The 16485-nt window shown below is 45.5% G+C and overlaps 1 protein-coding gene across 2 annotated transcripts in view; it reads left to right on the forward strand.

The window, feature by feature from the left end:
* Positions 1-92: 92 nt before the first annotated feature.
* DENND2A (DENN domain containing 2A) overlaps positions 93-16485 on the forward strand; it is a 61877-nt gene continuing 45484 nt past the window's right edge. For both annotated transcript variants that reach the window (XM_057427859.1, XM_057427860.1), the window contains exon 1: positions 93-251. The gene's annotated coding sequence lies outside the window, so the exon portion shown is untranslated. The remainder of the gene's footprint in view (positions 252-16485) is intronic.

Raw genomic sequence — 16485 nt, forward strand, 5'->3', positions numbered from 1 at the left:
GGACTGCCCCGAGAAGAGGGGACGGGCGCCGTTGCCATGGCGGCGGATGGGGCGGTGCTCTCACCGGAGGGCGGCCCGGGCCGGGGCCGGGGCCGGGGCCGCTGGCGGCGGGGGGCGGCGGCAGCGTAGCGGCCCTGCATGGCGCAGCGGGCGGGGAGCCCCCAGCTGCGCGTCCGCAGGCCGCCAGCCCGGCGCCGGGCGCCACCGCCATGCAGGGGTATGGCCCCTCACGCCCGCCGCCGCTGAGAAAGGTAGGGGGGCGCGGAGGGGCCCATGGTGGGGTCGGGGCAGCGGCGGGCGTTACCGGCGGAGAGCGGGCAGAGGGTACCGGGAGGCAGCCCGCCGCCGCCGGCTAGACCGCTCTTCCGTGGTGGCGGCCGGGGCGCAGGGGATCGGTGCCGCTCCAAAAGATCTTTTAATTTCTTTTTCCCTTCAGCCACCAAACTGTCTTTTTTTCCCCTTCTCCGGTTGTGTGTTCGGTTGCAATAGAGGGAAACCGAAGGGCCGTGAGCCAACCCCCCACCGTCCCGGCCGCTGAGGGTACCGCCGCTCGTCCCCGCCGCTTTCCCGCCGGGTCTGCTGCTGCTCCTGCTGTCTCCGCCGGGTGCGGGTGCGCTGGGTCGGCTGCTGGAGCGGCTCTCGGCCGTAGGCGGGTGGGAGAAGGACGGAGGGAACGCGGGGAGCTGCTGAAAGCCGACCCAAGTGGTTCGGAGCGATGGGGGAGCAGAGGCAGCCCAGCCACGCAGCACGGGGCCCCTGGGTGAAGTCAGCCCTGCCTTGGTCTCCGGCAGCAGAAAAAGCTGAGGAAGCGCTAAGCAGATTTTTTTGGGGGAAGCAGCAGCCTTCTCCTCAGTTTCAGCAAAGCCCTGAACCTCTCCATGATTGTACCTCTGTATTTCTCGCTGCTCTGGATAGCCTGTTTTTCTCTTAGTTTGCTTTTGGCAGGAGCATTTCTGAGTCCTACTTGGGATCTATGAGAGTATTCACCTGAGGATGTCCTGGGGAGAGAAACTCCTTGCTTGCCTTCCCGCTGTGATACCAGGATAGTGGGTGCTAATCAGTTAGGCGCGGAGCTGGTGGAGAGGAATGGTGGTTGGGAAGGGAACAAGGAAGAATTTACAGCTGTCTGCTGCCGTGATCCCAGGGTGTCAAATACAAACTGGGGGGTAAAGCATGCAGGTGCACTTGGGACGCTTTCAGAGGTTTTGATTTTATGAGTCTCCAAGGAGCCTGGCTCTTAATGCTCAGTGCTGGAAAACGGATGGTCAAGAGGGGATTGAGGCTTTCTGAGTGCTTGGGGCTGCACTAGAGCCGTGCAGGAGCAGGCAGTAAGTGCTAAGCAGGGGACACTTAATCCTCCTCTTCTTCCAAGGAACACAGTTTGTTTCCTGGACAGATCAGCAAGTTGTATGGGAGCTGTTCCTGACCCTGAGGTGTTCCTGGCCACTTTTGCTGTTGCAGTTTATGCAGGGTTGTTGCCTTTGGAGAGGAGTGTCTGTGGCCTGGAGCTCAGCTGGGAGGATAAAGAGGGGGGCAGAGGGATTTCCATGGTGCTTTCATTTGCTACTGGGAGGGGAGCTGCTGGTGTTTCTGGTGGTTTAAAAAGCTGTTTTCTGTGTTGGCTGCCACCTTACTAGCCACTTATTTTTGGTCTGTGGTAACGAAGTCCAATAAAGTGTACTGGCTCTGTTTCTGAACCACCAGAAAGGGTGGTTACTGTATCCTGCCAGAGGAGAGGAATGTGCTTCCTTGACCCTTGTATTGTATTCTGAATCGTCATTGGGATAGCGTTTGTGGGGTTTGGTGGTTGGTATTTTGGGCTTGTTTGGTTGTGGGGTTTGTATTTTTTCAAGTAATCCAGTGTTTCAGCATGTGAGAATGGGTATCTACCACACTGGGACAGGCTTGGAAACATCTGAAAATGCTAAGTATGGAAATGAGAGGAAAGCCGCAGGATTTCCCAGGGTAATAGAGCGCCTCTTTGAGAAACGGAAGAGAAAGCATTGAAAACAAAGGGCTCTGGAGCAGCCCAGGATGTAGAAAACAGGCTGAAGATTTATGGCTCAGCTGGGACCCCTCTCTGCCTGCGGGTGAGAAGGTTGTGTGCTGAAGCTGGTGTTGGCCTTTGGCACGTCCCTGTTCTGACAGTCCATGCAGAAGTTACTTCTTGTTCATCAGCTCAGATCCCCAGGCACAATATTCCTTGTAGACCACAAGTGCGTGTGGAGTGTCCCAGAGTGCTGCTTTCAGTGGTGTCCTCAGCTTGCTGCCCTGGGAAATCTTTTTAGGACATTTTGTCTGCAGAGACAACCACGTGATACTTTCTGTTCTCCAAAAACAAGAAGGGCATTGAGATCCTTTGTCAAGTGCTTACAATATGCTTGACTTTCTCCCATGCCTGGCATATTTACGTGTCAGAAATGTTCATTTTAACAAAGACATCATAAATAAAGACCATGTAATCTGAAATTCTGTGGTTTTCAGCGGTGATCAAAAGGAGCTTTTCCACCAAGTTGTTCTGAATATCAGCTATAATAACTAATTCATATGGACAGGAATTAAAACCTCTGTTTTGCTGGATGCTCTGGCGGCACAGAGGCAAATGCAGTCCTTGCCCCAGGTTTAAGAAGTTTGCCAAGGAGATCTTCACACGACAAAGGCAGACTTTTGAAGAGATGCTGGGCATTTCAGAAGTGTCCTGGTAAGTGTTACGTTCTTCTGGATCCCCCTGAATGCATCATGCAAGGTAGCTGGTTCTCTCTTCTTTTTGCAGCACCTGACATTTATTTCCTGACTGGAACTGTGCTAAAGCTGCTCTTTCTTAAGTGAAGGCCAGACCAAGGGGAGAAAATGGCTCCGTAGAGCACCATTAAGCCCATGAGAGTGGAGGAGAAGCTTCTCTTAAGCTCCTGTTGAGGCTGGTTAATTGTGGTGATCAGCTGTCTCAGGCATCCAGAACTGGGGTATAAGCTCTTTAGGGAAGCATTTTTTTAGTGAAAGAACTTAAGTACTAGTGGCCAATATGTCTGTTGGAAGGATCCCAAGAGCTGGCTGGAAGAAGCCTCTGCTATGAAGGAAATGCTGAAATGGGACTTTTAATGAACTTGCATAGCAGTTCCTTAAGGATTGAGAAGACTCTCCACAGGGAAGAAGGGAGTGGGTTGTAACTAGAAAGAAATTCCTTTGTTGTTTTAAAGTTCTGACAATAAATGAGTGAGCTTGGGTTTGCCTAGATAAGCTTAAATAACATCACATCTGAGGAGTACTGATCTGTAAGCATGTTTTACCTGGACAAGGCTGAAGAAGAGATGTTTTCTTGATTGTAGCCCTGAAGTGTAAGGGAAAGGACCGTAGCACATTTATCTTCCTTATGGGTTTATTATGGTATCTCTTCTCTGCTTTTCAACTCTTAAGTGGATTTGCCAACTACTAGAAATGAAAGCAAAGGCTGAAATGCATGAAATGCATATACTGTTTAATGGTGGTTTCAGCCCAGATTTTAGTGAAGACCACTTACATTTTCAGTGTCCGTGGTCAGCCTTGTGTGTACCATGACTGAATGAACTCCAGGCTACTGTGCTTTTGAAATGAGTAATTCCACAGGAGCCTTAGGTGTTCCTGAAGTTAGGTGCCTAAAGCAAAGAAGTTAAAGTCCCTGGAGCCACTGCCCCTCTGCAACCTGGGTTTTCAGCTGAGGGCTGTGTCTTTGGGTGAAAGCCTGGTGCAGAGCCGGCAGAGGACCAGTTCAAGGTCTCTATTGTTATATAGCACTAAAAAGTGTCACCACTATCTTACATAAGTAAATACTTGAGGTCCTGTAGGCCAGTCCTATTCAAGTTCTGTTCCAGCCTTTAAGGGGTTCACGCTCAAGGGACTCTGTGTCTGTAGACACAGGACTGATGAGGTGAAAGTCATTAAGTTCCCAGTCTGGTTCCTGATCGGAGCAATGGATACTTGCCTGCCGCTTGTGTGGGTCTTCACCAGTTCATGTCTTTTAGTGAGCCAGGAGCTCAGTGGGAACTCATGGCATAGAGCCTGCCATCATGATGGGCCTGTCCTTTCTCTGCCGATATGGCTCTGAGTAGCTCTGAACCATATCTTGGGGTTCCAGCCCATCATGTGCAGTTGCAAACAGAGGTTGTGCTTTTGGGATAATCCTGGTGTGATGGTCAGGGTAATCTATGCCATAACCCTGTGGGTGTATGCTGCTCTGAGGTAAACATGTTGCTTAAACATTTGCTGGTCAGATATGAGGTGCTGTGTGTGACAGACCCTAAAAGGGGGCTCATGACGAATCTTGCTTGCAAGAATTTTGGAACACAAGGACTCGGTTTTTTTTAGTGCAAATTACATGTATTGAGACCCTTATTTCTGGCTTTCCTGCAATTAGTACTGTCCCATGGTTAAACTGGGGGGAAGTCAAGCATAGCTGGAAAGATGGAAGCTCAAAAGTGCAATGTCCTGCTGGAACAAACACTCAGTGCTGGTATAATCTTCATCCTTTGTTTCAATGCTTTGTCCCTCTCCAGGTTAGGGAAACCACCTGCAGCTGGCATACTATTAGTTCCAGGATTTAGCAGGTCAGAGTCGATAGTTAAAGTGGTGATTATAGGTTAGGTTTTACTAATTAAATTTGTTAGGATTTAATACATCTCTGAGGCCTTCTTGTACATTTTGGGTGAGGTTATCATCCCACCACTGGGATGCTGCCAGCTAGCTATGCTTGCAGTCTTTTGGTTTTCATTTTTTAATCACTCATGCAAATGACAGTTTGCCCTGAATGTTACCTGTTATCTTTATGTGTGTTACACATGCCCATTGCTGAACATGAGATATATCTGTGTTGGCCGTCTGATAAGTAACTCACGGGCCACTGGCACAGAGCCTCAGGTTGCTCCTGAAGAGCAGGAAGGCCAGGAGAGGACTGTTCAGCCTGGGTGGGAGTCACTGGTACTCAGTTCCCCTGCACTGGAGCCAAAACTCTTCCTCAGCCTTGTGCTCCTGGGCTGGGAATCAGCAGTGTTTATGTGATGAGAGGGAGCAGAAGATGGTTTTTCCTGAGCTCTGCCTATGCCCATACATGTGCTGGCACAGAGCCAGGATGGAAACTATGTCCTCATGAGCAGAGAGAGAGAGGGGCCCAGAAGCACAGATTGTTAGAGTAAAAACACCAACCCATGCAGAGAAAGCCTCAAACAGATGGGCCTGGCCATACCCTGGGTTCTTCAGACAGTTGACTTCATGTGCAGTGTGAACATCTAGGAGTGTGGGTGTGGGGCATGGATCATTTTGAGATGTTTGGTGGAAGACCAGAGTAAAAGGCAAAAGGAAGGAAGCTAGGAGGGCAAGTTACCTGCTGTTTGGCTCTATCTGGGATGCCTGATTGGGTGTTTGAGTTGCTACTGTTGCTATGCCACTAATAAGGCTGGTGCTGCTGTGTGAACTGTTGGAGGGTCATTGCTCTGTTTCCAGGTGTGGCATCCTGTAGCTGCGGCAAGTATCACCTCTTCTGTAAAATAGTATTGCTAATGCTAATAGAGGTTTGTTTCACTGGTCTTGCTCCTTCTAGCCCATGTTCAGCAGAGAGCTCTCGGTCTGGATTGAGACTAGTGTAAAGATAGGTTCTGCAAGTAGATGCTGACAGCTCTATTTTCCTATACCCAGCTCCTCATTAGGCATCATGGTACGTAATCACATTTGCTGGACAGTTCAGTCTATGGGGTGCCAGCCTTGCTTGGAAGGGCCTTGCCTTGACTGGGTATCTGTGCAGGAGGCTGTGCCTCACAGAAAACTTGTTCTCAGAGAAGCAGTCAGAAAAGATTGGCTCTGAGCTCATTTGAAAATCGGGCACAGACACTTACAATGTTGAGCACTGATGATGTTAAAGGGCATCTTGAGCAGGGAAAGGTGCCACTTCACTTGGAAGTGGAGAAAAGAGTTCGAAGTGGGACCCTGCCAGGCACTGAGACTCCTGATCCTGCAGATCCTTGAGAGCAGATGGCTCCTGACCAAGTTCAGGCTTGTAGGTTGTGTTTCCAGAAACTCACTGGGGACTCTGGCAATCCACCAGAAAGACTGGTTCATGGAGCGAGGACTTACTGCTCTTTGTAACCAGAATAATTTTAAATAGCTAGGTGCTCTGTGTTTTAATTAAATTTCCTTTTGGGAATAAAAGTGGTGAAGTGTTTCTGTGATCCTGCTACACTTAAATATATTCTACGGTATATATTTATGCCCCCAGTTTGGCAAATTATTTAAGAGACATTTAGGTCTAAGGACATGCTTAAATCCACCCAGCAGAGCACTCTGTTTCCCAGTGCAGTACATCATTCCTTCTCAGAGAAGTTTGGACTGGACTTCATGCAGTCTTATTGAAGTTAGCAGACTTCGAGCATAGGCTTAAAATTAAACACTTGCTGAGGTGTTTTCCTCATCACAAGAGATCTCTCACACACCCAGTTGTATTCTGTAGAATCATTTTATATTAGCAATGTCCTTGAACATTGCTTTCCTCTTAATATCCTGTGAGACTTCTTGCCAAGTGCTTGCTGACAAGCTCTGTTACTGTGAGCAGTTCAGGTGAGATGCTGTCACAGCCCTGGTATTTTGCTAGCATTGTGAATAGGCATGCATATGTGAATGATTAAATCAACCAACCCATCAGGGTGTCATCTGGAAAGGAACAAATGCTGAGCTTGCTTTGCAGGCGGGGGGAGGATGAGATCCCCCTCTGTATTTTCTGCTGAAAGCTTTTCCCTTCTCCAGATGTGCAGATGCTGTAGTTCTTCGCCAAAAGCCAGCCATGACTTCAAGAGCTGGGGAACGTGCACACATCTGTTTGCAGAGGAGAGCAGCAAAGGGCCTCAGGTCTCCTGTCTTAGGGGATTATGATCTTGTGATAGATAGCACTGACTGTCATGGAGGGAAATGGCAAATTTCACAGGGCACTGTGAGGGCACTTCATAAATATAAGTTAACTTGCCAGTGTCAGCCAAACACCACCTTGCTCAATTATAAAGGAAAGAGCTCCCAGAGACTTTTCAGGCTATTGGAATTTTTTCTTTAAAAATGTTAAGCTGCCCCAGAAGATGTGTGTGTTTTCCACACACAAAAATACAGCGTGTTTCAGCTGCAAAGCATGCTGTGAATATAGGCTTCACGTTTTCTTTTAGGTAAGAGTTGAGTCTTGGTTTACACAGAACTTGGGGCAGCATAGAAGCAAAGGGAAGTAAGTGCCTCTTAGTAAAATTGAGAAGGGTCTCTGCTCCAGTGCACGTAGCACTTCAGAAATCAACATCTGGCCAAAAAAAGACCCTGAGGCATCCTCTACGGTTCAGTAAAGTCCATGGGAGCTTTTCCATGACTTCAAGGAGTTTGGGATCAGGCTGTTAGTTGAGAATCTGTTTTTCCCTGTCTTGACATGCTAGGCTGTATATGCAGCAATCTGTAGTCAAATTCTGCAAGAGGATTTCTTGCAGATGTATGCGCTCTTGAGCTTTTTCCAGATGATGTAAGAAGCCCTGATCTCGCTGGCTGCCATTTTTCTGCTTTGTCAAACTCTGAGAGAGGCCTGAGAGGCTTTCTGCTGGGAAACTTAACATGTGATGACTGGTTTTTGCATCAGATTTCTGTCTCCTGAGATTACTATGAATGACTCCAAGTCGAAGTTTTGCCATGGTGTCACCTCTCGCATACAACAGTCCCGTACTTGTGTTGGTGGAGGATACTGACAGCTTTTGCTGCTTAGTCTGTGCTAAAGCTTGCCCCATTGTTATCCTGTTATATGCACAGTAGGAAACTTACCTTGTAGGATGATTTAGCATACACAAATTCAGTGGCAAACTGAAGTTTTCCCCTGTTAAATTCCTAAATTCCTCCACTAGTCAGAGAAAGACACTCTTGAGTGTGTTTCAAGGAAAAATAGGCTTGCCTCTAAAAGGCACAAATTTCATGAAATGTCAGATTTTGATGAGGCTGGATTGGGTTTTATTTTGAACTAACTTATTCTGACATCTAATATATTGCTTCATGTCCCACTGGCTTAATGTTTGCTTGCATGGGGTAAAATAATTTTTCTGATCCAAAGGAATCTGGAAGCATATCAGAAACAGAGACTTGCCCTCTCAGAGAAGTGAAAGACTTCATTCTGACCAGCAATCACTGCAGGAATAAAAACCCTAGTTTTCCTGTTCTTTAAACCAAACTATCCACATACACCAGTCCCACTGCCTCTGCTCATACTTCAGGCAGCCTTCCATTAGCTTTTTATTATTAATGTTAGTAGAATAGAATAGACTATTTCTGTTCCCTTCCCGCTCTTTTGTTGTGGGAAGGGACCTAAACCGATCATCTGCTCCAACTGCCTGACCTCTTCAGGGCTAATCAGAAGTTAAAGCATGTTCCTCCTCTTAGGAAGCTTGTTGCAGGGTTTTACCACACTCTTGGTAAAGAAACGCTTCCTAATGTCCAGTGTGAACCTCCCTTGATGCAGCTTTGAACTATTCCCATGTGTCCTGTCACTGGGTACCAGGGAGAAGAGCTCAGCACCTCCCTCTCTGCTTCCCCTCCACAGGAAGATGTAGAAAGCAGTGTGGTTGCCCCTCAGCCTCCTTTTCTCTAAACCAGACAAGCCCAAAGTCTTCAGCTGCTCCTGATAGGACATGCCCTCCAGCGCTTTCACCAGCTTTGTTGCCCTCCTCTGGACCCATTTTTATTTCGAGTTCCTGTAAACTTCCACTTTTTGACAAAATCAAGCCTGACCATGGATTACATGGATTTTTCTTTCTTTTTTAAAGTAAAAAGCCTGGAAACAGGCAATTGCCAGCCCATTCTTTTTTTCCTGCAGGACTTAAGAAGTTCAAGCATCTCACTGTCTCTGTCACACGTGTAAATTTTTTCTTTTCTTTTTAAACTTGTGAACAGTATTTTGCAATAGAGGAGAATTTGTTGTGACTTGCCATGAAACCCTTGAATGCACAATTAAGCAGAAGGGTGTATAATGCAACTTTCCTTCAGCATTTTTTTTTTCACAGAGTGAGCATAACTTGGTGGTACACTGATGGAGCGCAGTGGGATGTGTGTGGATGAGATCACCAGAGAAACAAAGTGGTGTCAGCTGTCACTGCTCCTCTTACTTAAGCTGAGCAGTGACCTGGAAGTGAGATTTGGGGCTTTGGAGGAAAATTTTGTGGTATTTCTTTTTCAGTTTTGTGGTTAAATAAACAAAAACCCCAGACACCTCATATAAATAACTATTTGGAGAAAGGTAACAGGGCAGCCCCATCTCTTACCTTCCCTCCTTTTTTCCCTTAAAAAAAATATGGTGGGAAAGAAGGGAAGCTTAACAAAGTATTTGAGTTTCTTGTGAAGTGAAGGTTTAGCAGACACTCACACCCCCCTAATCTAGCTAAACTGTGGTAGGTAATGTCATTTCACAGTAAGGTACCTGACTCTTTTGGCATACTGAATTTAGGTCAGACTTGACAAAAATTGTTCCTGTTGATCAGATACCATACGTAATTCACTCATCCAGCAACACTCAGACCTGTCTGTGATCTATGCAAATTGAATTGCTGGGGCCATGCAGGTGTGTTTCAGGTATGTGAGTGCACGGTGCCCAGGTTAAGTTAGCTTCTGGACCCTTTCTAATCAGGTAAGAGAAGCAGGTACTTTTACAATATGGGTCAGAGTTTATGAGGTGCCTACCTCGGGAAGAGAGAGTACTTCAGAGCAAAAATTACCTCTTGAAAGTATTAAAGAGGCTAAAAGAGCAGCTCACATGTGGACAGCAAGAGTTAGCTGAGATAGACTGGCCCATTGTTCCAGTTTATTTCCTGTGTAGAAATTTATGCTAATGTGCAGTATCTGGGAGTATATTTGCCATATAAACTGCTTCCTCTTATCTCAGTGTACAGAGAAGTCAGTCTTGCCAAACAAATGATGCAAAGTAGGATTGATTCAGCATCATTTCTGTCTGTCATCAGAAGTCAGATTTTTGTGAAGATAGTCTAAAGAAAAGTGACTTCTTAGTTTTGTGTGATAATTGTATTTACAAGCTATGCATCTCTAATATTCTTTTTGCTTGGGTAGGCATATAAGCAAAGATAGATTCTTGCTAACCTACTTCTAGTGCCAAAATTTTCTGGTTTACTTTTCAATATGAATGTAGTGAACACACTTAGAGACATGGATGACAGATTTTTATTAAGCAAATGCCATCCAGCCTGAATGTTTGAATTATTACATGTGGAAAAGATGGGAAGAAGAATGCCCACTTGAATGCCAAGCATTTTTCCTAAGAAGTACATCAAGTAGAGCATTATAGAAGCTTTTTCTGTGCCTCTTCTAATTGAAGCAAATGTTGGGGGAATTTCCCCTAAAAGTTTGCATTTATGTTTAGTTTGCCAGTAATGTCTGTAGACACTGAGTTTCAATTAAGAAAATCTAGTTGCTATCAAAAAGACCCATTGTGTTCAGCCATGGACAACTGAAGCAACATAGTGCAGCTTCTGCCTTTGCATGAAGGTGATTCTGGTGAGGAATATTCAACTGGCCAGTTTGTAGGGTATCTGATGTAGAGAACATCTGCATTTGGTAAAACCACCGTCTTCTGCAGGGAGAAAAACATTTATGGACAGCCTCTTTCTGGGCCAGACCTTTAGAACCTAGTGTGTAATGCTGGTATTCTGGGAGCAGAAGGGGATCACACTTCACAGAGGAACCTGCATATTCCCAGCTGAGTTGTACCAGGTAGGTTACCTGTCTCTTAGTGCTGGTCATCTATGGTGGGAGTCCTCATCCCTCACCCTGTAGGAAACCTTTGCATTCTTTAGTCGTTGCATGAGGACCTGTAAGACTTGTCTGCTCTGGAGAGGTTTCATGGGCTTGAGCTGAGTGGGCTCTGCTTGGGTTTCTGTAGGTAGACCTGTGCTGGTGAGGATCAGAAATGAGGTAAATGTGGACAGTTTGGTGAGTGACATGAAAGCCACACTATAATCACTGGAGTCAAATCAGTTGCTTCAGTACAGCTAGGATTTTGCCTCGCATTGGACTGGAAGCGAGATGTTTATATGCATCTAAGATGAAAGAGGATGATGTTTATTGAATAGTTCAGGGACATGGGCTTCCGCAGAGGGTTTGACTCCAGAAGACTCCTACTTCGATAGCTTGTTCTGAGCCCTGTAAAATGTGCCCTTGTGAAATGCATTCAGTGCTGGCTCCTTTGTAGTAATGAGTTTTCCTGTGCACAATAAACAGTATCGGGACCCAGTCCAGAACAACATTCAAACATCTTGGGTGGAGTATGCCCTTGTGGTTACCCTGGAATACAAAACTTGGATGCACGTTCTCCAGGTTGGAAGCTTCTGTAAGAATAGCTCTGCTTTGCTTATGAGATAAAGGCTCGATAAAGGAAATTGTACATGGGTACTCTGCATCTGTGCTGTTACCAAACAGTGGGATGTATGTGAGAGAAAGTAAACAATGGAAATTAAAGACCCCTGGAGTATGCATTGCTGCTAGCACATCCCTTGGAAGACAGTCGTGAACAGCATGTGCTTGTTTGATAACTCTCCTGTTCCTAGGTTTTGTGCCGTGAAAAACCCAAAGAAATCCTTCCGCAAAGAAAAAAAAATCTCCCAAATAAGTGCTTGTACTATTTCTCTTTAAATTTCGTTACGAAATAACTTTAAGCTTTTCAAAAAATTGTACCCTCTGAAAGGGTATCTCTTTGAAAGTGGAATGAATATGAGAAGAAAGTATTTTCTTTTTCTTATAGTGAGAATTTACAGCACTCACCAGTATTTGCCAGTGCCGCCTTACTGGTGGGTTCATGGCCTCCCTGAAGTTTCTTAGGCACTACAGAGTTACTAGGGACAAAAGACCCTGGAAATGTGTTAGGGGTTGCATAATTGTGTGTTTTGGTTTAGCAGCCATTTTTCACTCCTTGCTTGCTGTTCAGTTGGAGAAAGGCAAAAAATATCTGTTGGGGAGGAAAAGGCATCTAGTCATAGTATTTTGAAATGGATTTGGTTGGGGTTTTTTTTGTTTTTTTTTTGTTTGGGTTTGGTTTTGGTGTGGGTTTTTGGTTGGTTGGTTTGGGTTTCTTTTTTTTGAGGGGTAGGTTGTTCAGGTTTTTGTGTTGTTTTCCACAGCAGAAATGAGAGTGAATGCTCTCTTCTGCAGCAATTAATGACAGGTTATCATTGGATAATCCAGGTTGGAAGGGTCTCTATTCCAGCCTCCTGCTCAGAGGTTCAGGTCTGAGCTAAGGTCAGGTTGCTCAGGGCATTGCGTGGTTGGGTCTTGAAAACCTCCAGCAATGGAGAGGTTAGCTTCAACTCAGATGTCTGTTCCAGAGCTGTTATCCTCAGGGTGAAAAAAAAAATTCCCTTATACAAAGTCTCTACGTTGCTTCCACTTGTTCCTGTTGTTTCTCATCCAGCCAAGAGAGAAGCAGCCAAAGAATTTGCTTCAGGTCACACACAGTGCTACACCGATGGGTTTGTTTTTATGAGAAGTAAAATGTTTAAAAAAGCCACAACAGAATGTGGAAATCTGAGTCTTGTTTCTGAAAGGGACTGGAACACATGGGTGGCAGTCCATATTTGACTTGGACATGCATAGGTGCGGAGCATCACTGAGTCAGGCTGTCCGTCTTTTAAGCTTATGGGATGTGAGGAAGCTCTTTAGACCATATCTGGATGAATCATTTCTTCTGGAAGTGCCTTTTTCAGGACTGGGACCTGTTACCTCGAACATCTGCTATGGTAGCAATTTCTGCTGGCTCTGTAGAGCTGGACTTAGCACCTGTAAGTGCGAGAGTTTGCAAGGTATGTATGCACATGAAGCTGCAGACAGATGTTCTCTCAGTCTTCCCAGCCACACCTAGACATCTCCTGTTGGAATTAGTGAAAAGTAATTGCGTTCTTACAATTCTTTGAAAATGTTAGCTGCCTTTATGGTGTTTGTTTAAAAAAAAATCTGATCCTCAGTTGGTTTTGAAAACGGGTCTTAAACTTCAAAGTCATGGAGTCACTGCTGAAAATTTTACCTTTATTTATTTCCATGGTGCTTTTCTGCCACAAAGGTGGCAGAGGAATGTGCCACCAAGCCATCATGGTGTCTTGACAGCATTTTTGCTTGACACAGTACCCAGAGAAGATCAGATCCTTTCTTTCCTTCCTGTCACATAGTTTTCTAGTCAGAAGCTGTACCAAAGCCCATGGGGAGAATGTATAGACAGTTGTATGCAATAGACTTGCTTCTTATGCTTTACCTTTGTTTGGTGGTTTGGGAAGCCAAAGAGCAAAGGGTCCTTCTTCAATCTGTATTGTGCTTGGCTTGCTAAATGCTGGCTGCTGGGAGGGCGGGGTGGATGAGCAACATGGTGATGCGAGTTGATTTTCATGTTTCATTCTTGTCCAGAAGCACCAGTGTCAGCATCGGGAGAAACCCATGTGTTTCCCTAGGCCCTCTTGCCACCCTCCTCTGCTGAGCCCCTTCAGCAGTTCCTGTGCTTGGAATCACCCTGGGAGGGAGAGAGTATCGAACCTACATGTGAGAGTGAAAGGGTGGAGGAGGAAAACCGATTTTCCCTATGATTTGGAGGTTTTGGTTAGTTTTTTTTTCTCCACTTTTATTGGCTGTGAGTGCAGCGACCGCTGTAACCACAGGGCCTGGGCTGGCTCCCTCCCCCACGCTTCCTCTCCCAGGCAGAGCACAGAGCACGGGCTCTCAGATTTCCTCCAGCGCAGGCCGATGGCGGCTCTTAGATACATTCCTCTTAGCACAAAAGAAGAGGAAAAACTGCTCTGCACACGGGCAGATGGCCGACTGTTTCCTGGCAGCACCCCTCCAATGTCCTTTTTCCTATTGTCCTGACAACACTGGCATGCACACACCCACAGAGAGCAGCTTTCCTCCTTAACAAATAAATAAATGCAAGGCCTCTCTGCAGAGGTTTTTCTTCTCTGGAGATGTTTCGTCCTCGTGATGGGTAAATCTTTAGTGGTTCATGTGCTGCCTGGCCCTGCTCTCTGCTGAGGAAGGTTGAACGAGGGAATGGTGTGCTGCACTCTGGTTGAAAGCTTTTGATAAGGACTAAGATCTGCAATAAGCAAGTTCTACATCTGTGATAGCCAAGATACGTGAGATAGTGAGGGTGGGAGGAAAGAGGAGGTTGAGCAAGGCAGGAGAAAGCAGGGTCTCTGGAACCCAAAAAGCAATCTACAGGTGACTTTTTGCTTGAGCTCAGAAGGTGGTGCTTAATTGAGACAGACTGTAGGAGCAGGACTCGGAGCTGGTACAGGAAAGTCTTCTGGAGCATGCAGCTGTGCAGATGGTCCCCCAAGGTTGTGGCGATGCACACTTCAGGAAGCTGTGTGCCAAATCATCATCAGGAGGGGCAAGAGTCAGCATCCTGCAGGGTGAAGGCCACTGAAGGAAAGATCTGCTGAGGCTCCATTTGTCTTCCCCAATGATAACTTGTTTTGGAAGCAGTTGAAGTTCTTCATTTTAATGCTCTTACTTCCTTTCTGAATGTGAGACAATTTGTCTTCCTGCCAGGAAACTCTTTGCAGACTTGCTCCTCGAAGGGACCTTTTCGGGTCCCATTTATGCTAGAATAGCAGAGGTTATCTCACCACATCAAAAATGAATTCCAGTGTGTTTCATGAGCTAAACTCTGTATTTTAGTGGCATGTTGCTTCCTATGCTGTCAAATATATGCTGTCAAATATTTGCATTTCTTATAAGCGTAATAATGACTCTGATTTCTTTCCAATGCTTTTTACACTATAAGTTATTCACTGCTGTAGTAAGACTGGTATATTTGTAGCACAGCATTTCTGTCAAAGAAGAGAAAGTATCTACACCAGTATTTCTATCAGTTTCTACACTGGTAGAAATGCATATTTGATAGTGTAGTTTCATCTTTTTGGGGACTGAAGCCAGTTCCACTGCCTCTGCTAGAAATCCTGCCTCTCCATGTGGCATAGACTCTTCTGCTGGCAAATGCATGCTCATGTAAATCTGGTCCATATTTCTTTTGTTTTACTCCATATTGACTACAGTCATCTTGTATGTGGGTAGTTTCAAAGCCAAAAAAAAGCAGGTATGAAACACCGGCTCCACTGATGTCATCAGCAAGCTCGTGATTGCTTCGGTAACACAGGATTCACTGCTGATGTCTTCTTCAGCCTTGACTTGAAGTGTCTGAATTTTCATTTATTAGGCTGCAAACTGTAATTAAATGTTATCCCACTTTGAAAGGGGCTGAGCAGCCCAACTGTTTGCACACAAGTGCTAAGGCCGTGTCTAAATCATAGGGAGATGATCTAGTGTTGCCAAGAACCGTCGCACAAGAGCTGTTCTCTGTTTCTCCTTTCACTTCCCAGGCTCTTGGTTTCTCCATCTGGAAATAGATTTTCTTTAAATCTTTTGTTCATGACTTATCTGTAGAAAGCCTAGCCTGAAATATGTTGTTCCACTAAACATTGCAATTACACTTCATTCTATCAGTCAGATTTGGGAATACCGAAGCTTTCTCTTCCTTCCCATGTGAACTTTTTCTTAGTATTTGTTAACTTACCTGCAGGAGTGAAGATTCATCATGTTTCTAAGCATTAATAGAAACCAAACCCACCACCACAAAGAGTAACAGTCTTTACCTTCTGTAGGTGCAGGACTTAACCTGTGAGCAGTGAATTAGAAAGAAGAGCATTGCTGGTTTGTTTGAGGTGGTCATGTAACATCGCACCACTGACCCTGGAAAATGCTGTGTTTTCTAGCAGAGGGTGTGGTTGCCTGAAGGAAACTGGAGGGATGTCGAGTACCCTTTTAGTTGTTGAGCTTTTTTTTCTGTTTGTTTTATGTTTAGAGGGAAGAACAAAGAGAAAATCAGACAATGGGAAATGTGGGACAGGCGTAATAGTAGTGGGTGCAATGAGCCCCACCTTTAACAGAAGACACCTTTAACAGAAGACAGTTCACATTGTGAGACCTTGGGTTTGAATTCTGTATTCAGGTCAACTTATTTTTTGTTTAGGCTTGCAGTTTTCCATGCTGAGCATTGCCTCTGGCTGAATTACTTCTGAAAGCCTTCAGCCAAAATGTTTCACCTGTTTCAAAGAGTGAGGCTAGGGGAGAAAAACGTGTTGCTTCACCTGTGCTAGAAAGTACATCAGGCTTTTCTTTTGCTAGGACTAATCTTATGCTTTGAAACAGAAATGTTATTTGGAGCAGGAATTTGTCCTTTGCCACTCCTGTGTCATCTCTACCTTAACTTTTCCAAGACTGTGTGGGAAGAAGATTTCAGCTGGCACATGGTCAGCAGAGGTTTTAATTATTTTTAGTAGCTGAAATCTTCAGTAGTTACCTTATTCCTGAATGCGCTGTCCTTCTAGCTCCCCATGCCAGGCAGATGATGTTGCTATCACTGCGAAGTTTGACCTACAACCTTCAGCAAATGGGTGGTGGAGGGAAGTA

The sequence above is a fragment of the Pezoporus wallicus genome, unplaced genomic scaffold, assembly GCF_028554395.1.
Source record: "Pezoporus wallicus isolate ANWC-B61680 ecotype Strahan unplaced genomic scaffold, APGP_CSIRO_Pwel_v1 contig_2908, whole genome shotgun sequence".
NCBI lineage: Eukaryota > Metazoa > Chordata > Aves > Psittaciformes > Psittacidae > Pezoporus > Pezoporus wallicus.